Source organism: Oreochromis niloticus, linkage group LG7 (genome assembly GCF_001858045.2).
Source record: "Oreochromis niloticus isolate F11D_XX linkage group LG7, O_niloticus_UMD_NMBU, whole genome shotgun sequence".
Taxonomy (NCBI): domain Eukaryota; kingdom Metazoa; phylum Chordata; class Actinopteri; order Cichliformes; family Cichlidae; genus Oreochromis; species Oreochromis niloticus.
In genome coordinates, this window is record NC_031972.2 from 56,038,709 (window position 1) to 56,051,139 (window position 12,431).

The window sequence follows — 12,431 nt, forward strand, 5'->3', positions numbered from 1 at the left end:
TCTGCAAACAGCTGCATTTGTGGCTGCTGTGATTGTTTCCATTTGATGAATGCCAAATTTCTCTCTGCTCGTGTCTTTTTTCCGGTCTGGCCCCTGTCTGCTGTCTTTTCTCCCCATCCCCATTCTGTCAGCAGCCACGCTGAGAGTGTGTATATGTCTTTGTGTGTGTGTGTGTGTGTGTGTGTGTGTGTGTGTGTATGTCCATTCCCACTCTGTCAGGTTTATTTCTGTTATGTTTCTTAATTAGCTAATAAAGGTCATGGCATCTCTCAGTCGGGGGGGCCGGCGCATGCAAATGAGCCAGAAGGTCAGATGGATTAGTGACCGCCTCACACCGGCCAAATATAGACACAACCGTGCTGCCATACAAATACCTGCAGCTATTAAAGCATCGTGCCTGTACCAACACGGTCCCAGACACACATACTGATATAAATCTGACTGGTTTACTCAACTGTGTTTATAAGTAGACAGTGTTAGTGCGGATGTAGTCTTGGGGAACTGTAAGTGTTTGGGGTTTTGTTTTTTGTTTTTTTTTCTTTTAGGTCACTATTTTTCTGGTGAAAAACAGTGACCTAAAAGAAAAACAGTGATCGTTAAACTATTTAGATATTTATTTAGCAATGACACCATGTGGCAGTGCAGCTTGGAACAGGCATCAAGAAGTGCAAGAAGTCTTCTGCGAATTTGTTTGTAATACTGAACATTTCTAACATTATATGTCACAATCAGCATTCCTTACTTTCCCTCAGTGTTCATCCCACATTAATGCTAAATGTACATCGTATCATAGGAATTTTTATAGTCACGGTTTATAACGTTTGAGTAAAACTGAATCTTTGCTGCTTCTATTTGCCCAGCAGTCAGGTGGTTCTTTAACCATGGCACAAGTTTTCCCAGCTAAACTATTTGAACATTTTAGCATTGGAAGATAAAAACTATTATTTTTCTAGCCCATTTGATCAGAAACAGGTTTTGTTCCGAAAAACTTAGTGATATTTTTTGTTATATACACAAATGCTTAAATGCTTTCATTTCCGTGTGTGTGTGTGTGTGTGTGTGTGTGTGTGTGTTATCATTTCATCCTGATGCACAAGATAAGCACGTGCTTACTGCTTTTACTTGAAAGCGCCTCTCTCGCGCTCTCTCTCTCCTTAACAGTGAAGTGCTCTCGTGATGCACTTGTCTTCATAACATGTGGTGCATGAATGCTTGCGTAGATAAGATAAGAGAGGAGGTGCAGATGCTGACACAGTCGGCGCTGTAGTGTTGCAGTGGATCTGTTACACCTCTAGGTCTATCACCTTTCGCAGCAGAGCTTGTCTCAGTGTCCTTTAGCCCTAAATCACCGGGCTGTCTCAATGTGTGAAAGCTCTCTCTCTCTCTCTCTCTCTCTGTCCCCCCTCAGGTCTGTAACTCATCCTGTCTGTCTCGTCGCTCTCTTCCTCCCTCTCGCTCTGCCTTTCCCATAAGTCACTGGGTTTCTCTTCATTTCTAACCTGCTCGCTCACTGCTCCCTCATAGCCATTCATAGTTATGCCTTTGTACCACTTGGCTCCTCTTTCTCTTTTCTTTGCTCTCGCTCGTCTCGATGGAATTTTCATATCCGCTGAAGATCTGAGTCACAGCAAGACTCTTGTTGCGCACTTCCTCCAAATCCCGCCATTCATCTCTTTCTCTCCTGTGGGAGGTTGTCTGGCTGCCTGCCTGACTTACAGCAGGCTGAGTGATGGACATGAGGCGAGACCCAGTGCATTACGCTCCTCTGCAGCAAAGCACAACAGAGACCAGACACTACTGTATAATACTGTGCTGAATACAGAACGACGCACACAGGAGGATGATAGACAAAAACTGAACTCAAGTAGTGAAGGAGTGATAAACAACTCGTCACTCTGAGGGGAAGAAGGGTGGTGGGATCTTAGGTCTTTGAGCTCATTATGTTAATGAGCGAAGATAAACGCAGCGCGAGAAGAAACTCTAATAACAGAGATGAGTATTAATGCCAAACTTTCACACGCATGATGAAAACAGATGTGAGAAAGAACACCTACTATCTTGAGTTGCAGGCTGTTTGGCCTGCGGCATTAAAAGTGCAGCTAAGAGAGTCAAACTCTGTCAGCATCATATCTTGTGCTGAGCAGACCTTTGTAGGAGACGATAGAGAGAATGGGACTTTCTTTGTTTATATCCTTTCCTCCTGCACCACCTCCTCCTCCTCCTTTTCTTTCCCTCAGTGTTTATCCCAAATCCAGCTGTTGTTTCCAACACGTGCTCCGAGCCTTAGCTGCCCTAAAGTTAAGAAACAAAGCACATTCATTCTGCAACACCTCCTGCAACATACACATATCCAGAATAAAAAATGCACTGCTCCAGGAGTGCGTTTTACAGACGCTCCATCGAACCCTTCTCATTCTTTAAAAGTCCAGCATTTTTTGACGCTCTCCGCGATATTAGACCCCCCCTGAATATTTTAACGACCCTTGCTTCCCGCTTGTCATTTCGCTCCCTTTTTATCTTTGAATATGCCAGTTATTTCACACCCGTGACCCCTACTCCCTTAAACCAGAAGTCATTCTTTCCCCAAAGCCCTCTCTGACTTTGTCTCTCTTCTCTTTTCCTTCTCATGATTTTCAAAATTCAAGCATGTCTCCCTGTCTTCTAAATGTGTCTGTACACCCTCGGGGCGCGTAAGATTCAAAGCCATTTTCAGAGGAGTTGAAAAAGGTCCGATCCATAATCACCAAAAGTACCTCTGCCTTCTGCAGAATTACAATAGCAAGCATTTAAATGACCGAAGTCCATATCTGTATCTCCCGTACATCACTGCCGGTCATGACTCATATACTGCGGGCCGAGCCGAACCACACGCTTGGTTCCAGTTTCACGTTAATATCCTTCAGATTAAGTGGTGGGATGGCCACTCCATCGCTGCGCAGCATGTTCTTTTCTTGTTTTCCATGCAGACACAATGGAATATAATTAGTCGATAGCTGCTTTGCACCCAGGCCTCTGCATGTTTCTAATAAATGCTAACAACAGAGAGTGAAGCCATATGTCATTTGCTGCATTAGCCACTGTACAGTTTTGTCAGGGAGACTGCTTGCAAGTACATTACATACATTAGCAACGTTTCCAGTCTCTATCAGTCCTCTGATTACAATAAATGCTCCCTCGCATTGTAACGATGGGCTTCACAATAATGGGCCATAAATTAATACAGTGCTCAGCAGTAAATACTATTATGCTGTTAGTGTTTACAGCATACCCATGTATATGTAACTGAATTGGTGGATAATCACTATTCACAGTCCTTCCAACACAGCAGACACTTACTGTCCATTTGCTGGGACAGTGCCCCTAAATGTCACTGATTTCAACAAGGGACTGATAAGTGCATCACAAGCTGAGCCTTACGACTGTTACAATACACCAGCAGTACACTGGATCTCTCTTTTTTTTTAATCTTACAGAACAGGGGGCAGCTGTGAAAAGCTTGTTAAGGTATAATTCACTGCTCTGTCTGTGTCATTTGGGCCTTGTATTATCACTGAGATCATTCCCACACGCACAGGAGCGCGGAAGCCCTGTGAGTGAATGGCAAGCGAGCATGTATGTGTGTTGGGGGTGCTTCCATATGAAATGTACACGAGGGTGAATCTCAGTGGTGTTAATGGCTTTTTAAATGTCAGGGAAAGTCAGGGAATGATAAAAGAGAGATCTGTTATCCATGTCCTCATGATCACCACGGAGCCCGCCGCTGTTCTCACCTCGCTGAGGAGCCTTCAGCTTGTGTGTGTATGTGTGTGTGTGCAGGAGTAGTCCAACTTCAATCCCTGCTGATGCCAGCATGATTTATGCACCAATCAGATTAGCTCTGAGAGAGAGGGCGAGACAGTGCGAGAAAGGGAGTGGGACATTAGATATTCGGCGACTTTCTGGTTTATAGTGATTTTCGTTGGGTATTTGGCCGAATACAGACTTTGAACAGCTAAAAATCATTTCATTAATGCATTTTTCTTCTTCTACTCGTATCGCTGTGCATTCATCACTGTGTTAATTTTTTGCTCAATACAGATGGACACAGTAAAGACGAGGCATTGTGCCTGGAGGAAAGTATTTATGCTATTGTGCTGAGTAACGACCAAGCTGAATTGGGGGGGGGGGGGAATTAAATCAGTATGTTTATTGTTCATAAAATATATCTATATCCAGATGTAAAATTAAAATAACTTAGAAGAAGCTACTTTCAGCTGATCCCTTATTCATAAGAGGTAGCTCCACATGTTTGATTTGCCGATCTTTTTATGCAGGAAGGCCATCCTGAGAAAACCCGGAATCAAACCGGAGAACTTTTGCTTAATAATACATTAAAGGGTCCATAACAGATAATTGATTCATAACCTTTAAAGTGCTCTAGGTTTATGGTGGACATTCAGGTGAAAGAAGCTCAAAAAGATTTAACAGAAATGGTAATAATGAGTGCAAAATGATAAAAATAAATAAATAAATAAAAATGGAAAAATCAAGTGTAAATAAAGGAGTCTAAATGATGCTCAAAGTTAAAATACATTTTTTAAAAGCTAAAATAAAATTTCTTGGTTTGTCTTATTGAATAGTGTTTCACTTTTAACTTTGTGAAACAAAACATATTTTTACAGTGTTGAAAACTGATAAATAAATGATAAATTCATTATTCAGGCATAAAAGAGACACATGAAACTTCAGTTTGGAGTTTTAGATTTTCAGTTGTAGGTCTTTTCAGTTTTAAGTACATAAATAAACACATATCAAACACAAATAAAGGTAGAAAGTAGTGTAGTAGCCTTCTGCTGTTGATGCAACAGATTTAATGCATCATTAGGGCCGCCATTGTTTCTTTTCTCCCCTCGCTCTGGCTCTTTCATGGAGACAAAATCAGTTTTCGCTCAGTATCTCGAATCCTCATTAAAATCAACACAAACCATGCTCTCTAAAATTAAATCTTTGTATACGTGTCGTGTGTGGGGTGTGTGTGTGTGTGTGTGTGTGTGTGTGTGTGTGTGTGTGTGCGGTTTGCCCAGCACCCTGGCCTGCTCTAACAGAGGGTTGAGTGATGTCACAGCAGACTGCATTTTAATAGAGAGGGAAGCAATTAGAGAGGGGACAGGCCGAGAGGTGGAGAGATGGAGAGGCTGTCTGTGTGACACGTAGTGTGCTCAGTTCACACACACAACACACACACTCATTACTAAGGATGAGTTAATTAATTGCACAGTGATTCACGGTACTTGTAATTAATCTCGTAGATATGTGAGTGTGTTTTTGAGAGGTGACTCTTCTCCCTTCCATTTATAATTTGCTCTCACACACACACACACACACACACACACACACACACACACACACACACACACACACACACACCAGACCAGTCTTTCTTAAGGCTACAACACAAAAATTATATTATCTGCTTATTATGGTTGTTGCTATTATTGATTATATCGTTCTTAAATATATTTATGGCCAATAAAACCCATTCAATCAGTGAGCTGACATATGTTGATACTTGACACAGGGTTTGATATGATTTGTTACTTTTCTAATTGTTTAGTAACTTGAAATCTATGCAGTTTCTTTGTCTAGTGTTTTCAAAAATGTGTATACCTCTCACTGTGTAATAAATGCTGAAAAAAACATAATAAGACGTTTTATGTGTAATTAAAGGAGTTGGATATGTCTGAATAGAAGGCTTCCAGAAATGCTGTCTTTGTTTTTTATTTGGTTAAAATACTTAACGCAGCTGTATCTGATATTGCTGTGCTGCAGCTGTCACACAAAGTATCTTTGCAGTTTGTTGAAAAGTTGTGATGCAAAGCTTTAGGATTTAGAGGGAAAATACTTTACAATGCCCCATGAGGCAGTATAAGAATGAACATGAATAGTTCAAACATGAGGTTGCAGTTGTGTTTTGAAACCAAAAGTAAGTCTAAAGTTGAACTATTGTGTTGACTTTTCCATTGTAGATTGTTGTGATAACACCAATATGGTGATATCACATCGTGCAGTGATTGAAAGAGAGAAATGCATCATGTTATCATTTATTTACCTTGTAGCGCTCGCCTTCATCGTGTCCCTGCAGAAATGGCTTTTACTCCTCTCCGGAGCTCTTAGCCCTCACAGTCCTGTCCCTCTCTCTTTTTTCATTTCTTGGGAGGAGATTATACAGTTAAAAAATTAACTGTATTAATCTTGCTCTCGTCTCTACCCATGATCCTTTGCATTCATCAGCAGGAGCGGGAGTGGTGGAGCAATCGCATTTGGAAATTAAACAAATAAAAAAAGTTGAAGATAGCTGAGTGAGTGATGAAGCCAGCCAATTGCTAGCAGCATAAATCTCCGCCTGTCACCACCCCACCTCTGCCTACACACATTTGGATATTGTTATGATTTTACCGTGTTTGCATATATGAGCCTAATTTATTAGAATCAAACACCATCAAGATTATTTACAAGCAACTGCTGGTCTGCTGCCAATAAGCCCATTAAGTGCATTGTTGGAGAGTGGTTATATGATCAAATACACAATAGTAATTGTGAGTGGAGAGAGGCCAGAGTGATTCTCAATGAGGTGATTATCTGCGTGCAGGTTATTGTGCTATTTCAGCATGACATGTAAATCTGCATCGTTCCATCAATCACAGAGCCCGCTGTCAGCAGAGTGATGTGTGAAAATGACAATGACAACCCCAAACGATGAAGAAGGAAAAATCCGAATGACTAGTGCTCAAAAACTAATTCATTTTTATGAAAGATAAGAGTTTTCTTAAGTGGATGCAAACTGGGTTCCAGTTGGGCCCAGTGTCTTTGTCCTTCTGTTGGCCATTTAGTAGTACATCACAATATAACTTGTGAAAATGCATGCAAAAAGAAAACATTACAAAACACAAAAACACGCCAACCAGCTGTAAACAGCACAGCCTGTGATGGCAATGCTTCAAGGGGACAACAAACAAATTATATAACAATAGCTGAGACATACTTGTTATTATGGCTGTTTTGGTGGTGTTGAGGTTATGTATATATTTGTTTTTCTTAGCTTTAATGGCATGATTCGTATATTGGTTTAGTTTAAGTAGTTTTTTTATAGGGACAAGTCTGTTACATGAACAGACTTGTCCCTTGTTTTTAGGCAATATACCACAGCCTAAGACAGTTTGCACTGCCCGATTTTCTCGATTGTTTTTAAGAGATATTTAAAGATATGATATTTTTAAATGACCCCTGTGCTTATTTAATTGGTAACAAGTAAACATATCAAGTAAATTATGCGGTTCCTAAGAGTAGCTAAAAAAGTGAAAGTTGGCTGTAATAAAACATTCCTAACAGCAATGAATAACACAAAAAAAATCAGTAACTTCCAAAAGTTGTATATCAAAGCTGGACTGAAGAAGTTTCAGCTGACCTGAAATGTAAAGTCAGTTCTTGAGTGTTTCTGCGTATAGAAAGTCAAAGAAAAACAACCCCCCTGATCTGCTGGTCCATGACCAGACTAATTATTAGTTTTAAAGTTTGTTGATTACAGTATGATGTTCATTTTGCAAATTATGGTTGTATGTTGAGTAAAACACATGTTATCAAGTGGGGTATGCTTTAGGGTGGGGCTCCTCTCAGATTGATCACATAAAAAAAAAACCCAGATATGACCTAAACGTATAAGCTCGGCTGTCCAAACGGGGTTTCACAAATGAGTGACATCACAGTGACTGTGACCATCTTTTATATACAGACTGTCACATTTTTGTCTTTTGGTATTTTGGCGCTTTTGGTATTTTTGACGTGTTGCACCTGTGTTGAGCTCAGCTTTCAGGGCTACCATGGCCACCACTATAGTGCATTACATGTATTTAAGCTACAAGGAGATATGAGAGTAATATTGGTGGAAGTCTGTAATATTGTTTTATTAGTCCTTGGATCAGATAGTTTCTGAGTTCAGACTGCTTTTCAGCATTTGTGAGAAATGTTACCATTTAGAAGACTGCTAAAGAAAACTTTATAATAAAACAACATCTTTTTTTTTTCTTTTCTTTTTTTTTTTTTACATAAACTGAAAGTTGTTAACCGGCTCCCAGTAACTTGAACAAACCTAATGTATTTTTTTTTTTCATTTGGGTTTCCAAAAATATTTTGCACTGTTGAGCTTCTTCAGTCATATTCCCATGACTGTACACCAACAACGGGCACTCACACATACAAACACACACACAGCAAGTGAGAAAAAAGTGACATAAAGCAGGGGTCTGGGGCTAAGTAAGCAGTACACCAGGTTATGCGTCATTTACCGCGGCTCAATAACAACCTTTCTCTCTGCCCGACACACCTGGTCACACAAAATGACACATGCTGTCCTTTGAGAATGCTCACAGACACACACACACACAGAGCATATCTTTTTTCACCCTATGGCGGCCTTAACCAGACACATTACATCCCCACTCAACTATCTGCTCGTGACAGATGTATTTATGTAATGGTTTTGATAGGTATTGATCCACACGGCGGAGCCAGTTAAGAAACAGAGAAAAATGAGATTTTAAAATCAACATGGCTGAGGGGGGTGTTTGGTGGAGATGATAGCTAAACAAGAAGATGAGTGACATGAGTAAGAGAGAAAAAAATCATGTCAAAAGTAAAGCGAGGAAAGTCATGCCGGCGAAACCTTCAGAGGAAGACACTCAGGTGGAAAGCGCTCACGAATTTGATTCACAAAAAGAAAGATCTAAGAAACATGCACAGTGTCTCTGCAAGTGTGTGTGTGTGTTTGCAATGGCATGATCGTGCGTGTGTGTGTGTGTGTGTGACCTTGGCTTGGCCCGGTGGTAAAGTGGGGCGTCAAGAGAGTCAGTGTGTGAGCAGTCAAGCGTTCTCCCTCAGATTAGCAGGCTTTATTACTGCCACCAACCACTGGCCTGACAAATCCTCTTATTTCATTTTACCTTCCTCTACCTCTGCCTTGTTCTTTCCCCTTTCCTCTCACTCTTTTATTTCACCTAAAACCTCCTCCCTCTCTCTCCTTCCAGCCCTGCATACGCTAGCTTTGCATGCTTCACCTTGCACCTCTCCTGCCTCCCTCGCAAGTTTTCCCTCACAGCGTAACAGCCCTATTTTCTATTTCCTCCCTCTTTTCTCCTCATTGTCTTTCCGTCTTCCGCACGGCTCTGCTGAAAGCTACACATTTCTTTTTCTACCTTTCTCCACTCCACCTCTTGCTCTGCTCCTCCCTGTATCTCCTTCCCACTCCCTGGCTCTCTATAGTGTGATGAATCTGTAGACAGGGGCTAATAATTGTACTTCAGCCCAAGTGCTCATTTTTCTTTGTGTTTGAAAGCTGTGACAGGCAGGAGCTCCTTTTTTCCCCCCCTCCACCCCCCTGTCCCTTGTCTCCCCCTTTCTCTTTCCCTTTTCTTCCTATCCTCACACAATGGGTGAGTAAAATAACTCAGGGTTTACAAGGTCATGCTGTCTAGCGGTGAGGACTCGCTGGGGATTTGGGAGTGGAAGGATTTCCTCAAAGGTGCCGTGTTGAGACTTCAATAAAAAACAGAAAGTTATAGATTGCACGAGCAGATCTACAGGGAGAAATAAGTGCATTTGATAGTGAACAAGCTCAGTAAACTTGGATTCAAATGTTACCATGACTATGAGTCTTCATGGAAGAATAAATGATAAACTGAAGCATTGTCATCTACATTTGCATGCATATTACACATATTTTTTTTAATCATTTAAAAGAGAACTCACCTTAAAATGCTCCACTTCCTGTCATATGTGGCAGTTGCATGATCTTTACAATGCATTCTTTTAACAATAATAATGTGCCCAAAAAATAAGTCTATTTTACTGCTTTTTATTCATTACATCTCAGAAATCAATGGTACAGTAATGACATAGAGAGACTGGGGATGTCTGTTTTTGTAATACTGCAACAGAATTAAAGTATTTCTTTAAGAATCTGCAAACAAGACATAAAAAAACATTTTGACAGGCAAATTTTTATATTAAAGTGGGCTAATTAAGTGGAAAGGAGCCTGGGGAAATTATCTTTTAATTTTAAAATATATATAATTTAAGACTCTATCAAAAAAGCAGCCTGCAAGCAATCCAAATCGTGAGATATTGAAAGAAAATCATATTTCCATTGACTCTGCTGTGGTACTTTATGAAAACTGATCATCAGTTTTCATCCTAATGCCATCCTCAAAAGAGAGAGATTAAAAGAGAGCAGTGGGGAGGGAGGATAACACAGAGTAAGACTTTATTGCCTGCTGTAGTTAGATGGTAAATTTCCTCCTGGCAGATATTTATTGGGTTAGTTGAGTCTAGAGAGAGCTTTAACATTGATTGTGATCATTAAATATATCCGCTCGAAATGGCAACATGGCATTCCTTCGGTCGATGGAGCCAATAGGAGCAGAACAAAGGCATAATCAAATCAATCCTCTCATAATTATTCTTTGAGAGGTGAAATTAATCACAAGAAGAAATAAAAACAATAATGGAAAATGAAATGATCAGTCGTAAACAATTACTGCCCAAATTGAAATAAACTCAGTGAAGGGGGGAAAAAATCAACTGTAAATCCGACTAATTAAAATAACATTCTAATGTATATCGGTTATTTGCTTTACACAGGCTTTCGGTTATTATATTGTTGGGTGCCGTTATTCTAAGACGGGGAATAAAGAGAAAAAGAAATGAAGAGAAACAGACTGTGACTGTGTGTGACTGTGTGTGTCGAGCCTTAACTGTTGGGTCAAAGGATCAAGGTCCTCCTCTTGTGAGAGTCGTGCTTCTCCTTCTTCTCTGCTCGCTGAGAGGAAGTGTAGCATATTGATTAGCTATCAGATGATTCCGATAGGGCCTGATCGATAAGACTTTGCATGAAAGCCAGGCAGGACCCTCCCACTTCACTCAGGCACACACCCACGAATCTGCCTCTGCAGTGCACACCCGCATACAAGTCTAGTTGTTTGTAATTCTCCTGAAGATTCTCATTTGAGTTCTGAATCTGGCCCTTCTGCCAAAGGCTTTCTTAAATGCTCAGCTTACATAGAACTGCGACTGATAGACTAAGCCTGCACTTTTAGTTGAGAACGGCGATATCTGTAGGCCACAAATGGTCGACGTTACATGATCGCACGTGTATAAAGTGCTTTAGCTGGTGTCAGACTGTGATAAAATAAAATTTGCAGCACTTCTGAGATTTATCAGTCAAACTGATGTGTTTCCAGCATACAGCCTTCATCATTAGCACCAGTTTCTTGATATATAGTCATAAACAGCATTATGGTTATTTTATTCTGAGTTTCTCCTCCAGCAGAGAGGTTGGGGAAAGCGGGCTAACATTACAGAAGTCCCAGGTGTAGAATTACACTCTTTAAGATCATTTCAGGAGGCTATAAGAGCCTACAATAACATAACTATTTGAACAAGTCAGAATCCCTTTGAATAAGATTATATTGTAGTGTAGTGTGTTATATTGTAGTAGTGGTGAAGTGTGAGAACAAGAAGTGAGACCTAATTTTTAGAGACCCAATAGAGCAAAAAAACCCAAACACTTTTAATAAACCACATATGAAGTCAACAAAGACAAAACAACGGAACACATCAGGGCAGACCAACTAAATCAAAATAAAAGAGAGGGAAACTAAACAGCTGACGTGCTTAACACACTGGCAAGTACGTCTGCTCACAACTTGATCAGTCACACACTCGGGCAGGGGAAAACGTCTCTCACAGAGGCTCATGTCAGCACATACACAATATGCTCTGTAACTGATTGACAAGTAGGCAAATTCTCATGTTTGCCAAAGTATGGCCAGGAAAGGACCTGAGCCTTATCAGCACCATGGACAGCGGCTGGGAACATCCTTTATTACTGTTTAACTCCTCCTCTGCGTATGACAGATTTCTGTATTTTTATTTTTTCAGACACTAAAACAATTTTTAAACACACATTATTTATACCGTTTGTTCAATCTGATGCGAAATAAAGAGGCAAAAGATTCTGGACAGTTTAATAAAATGTTGTTTTGCTTGCTGTACTGTACATGCGGGGTGCTGACTGTTCCTGCTCTGTGTGTGTGTGCATGTGAGTGTTTGTACTGCATCTCTGTTCCAGGTGTGTGCAGTGCTGTGAAAGGACAGCGATAAGACACCTGTACTCTGGGTACAGAACAGATTATAACAGCAGTATCAGTTTCTGTGCAGGGCACAGCATGTTTCTGAATGTTCTGTCTGTTCCTGTGTTTTTTTCTTCTCTTCAGTATGTCTGCCAGGAAGGGAAGAAAAGAAACAATACATGCGTGAGAGTATATTATATTAAGTATAACTGTGATGCTGTGTCATTCTGATGATTCTCTACAGAAGGAAACACAATGAGGATTCATGTG

The 12,431-nt window shown here is 40.4% G+C and overlaps 1 long non-coding RNA gene across 1 annotated transcript in view; it reads left to right on the forward strand.

Annotated features, from left to right (window-relative positions):
- LOC112841771 (uncharacterized) overlaps positions 1 to 12,431 on the forward strand; it is a 44,862-nt gene that overhangs the window by 26,502 nt on the left and 5,929 nt on the right. The gene's annotated exons all lie outside the window — the stretch shown is intronic.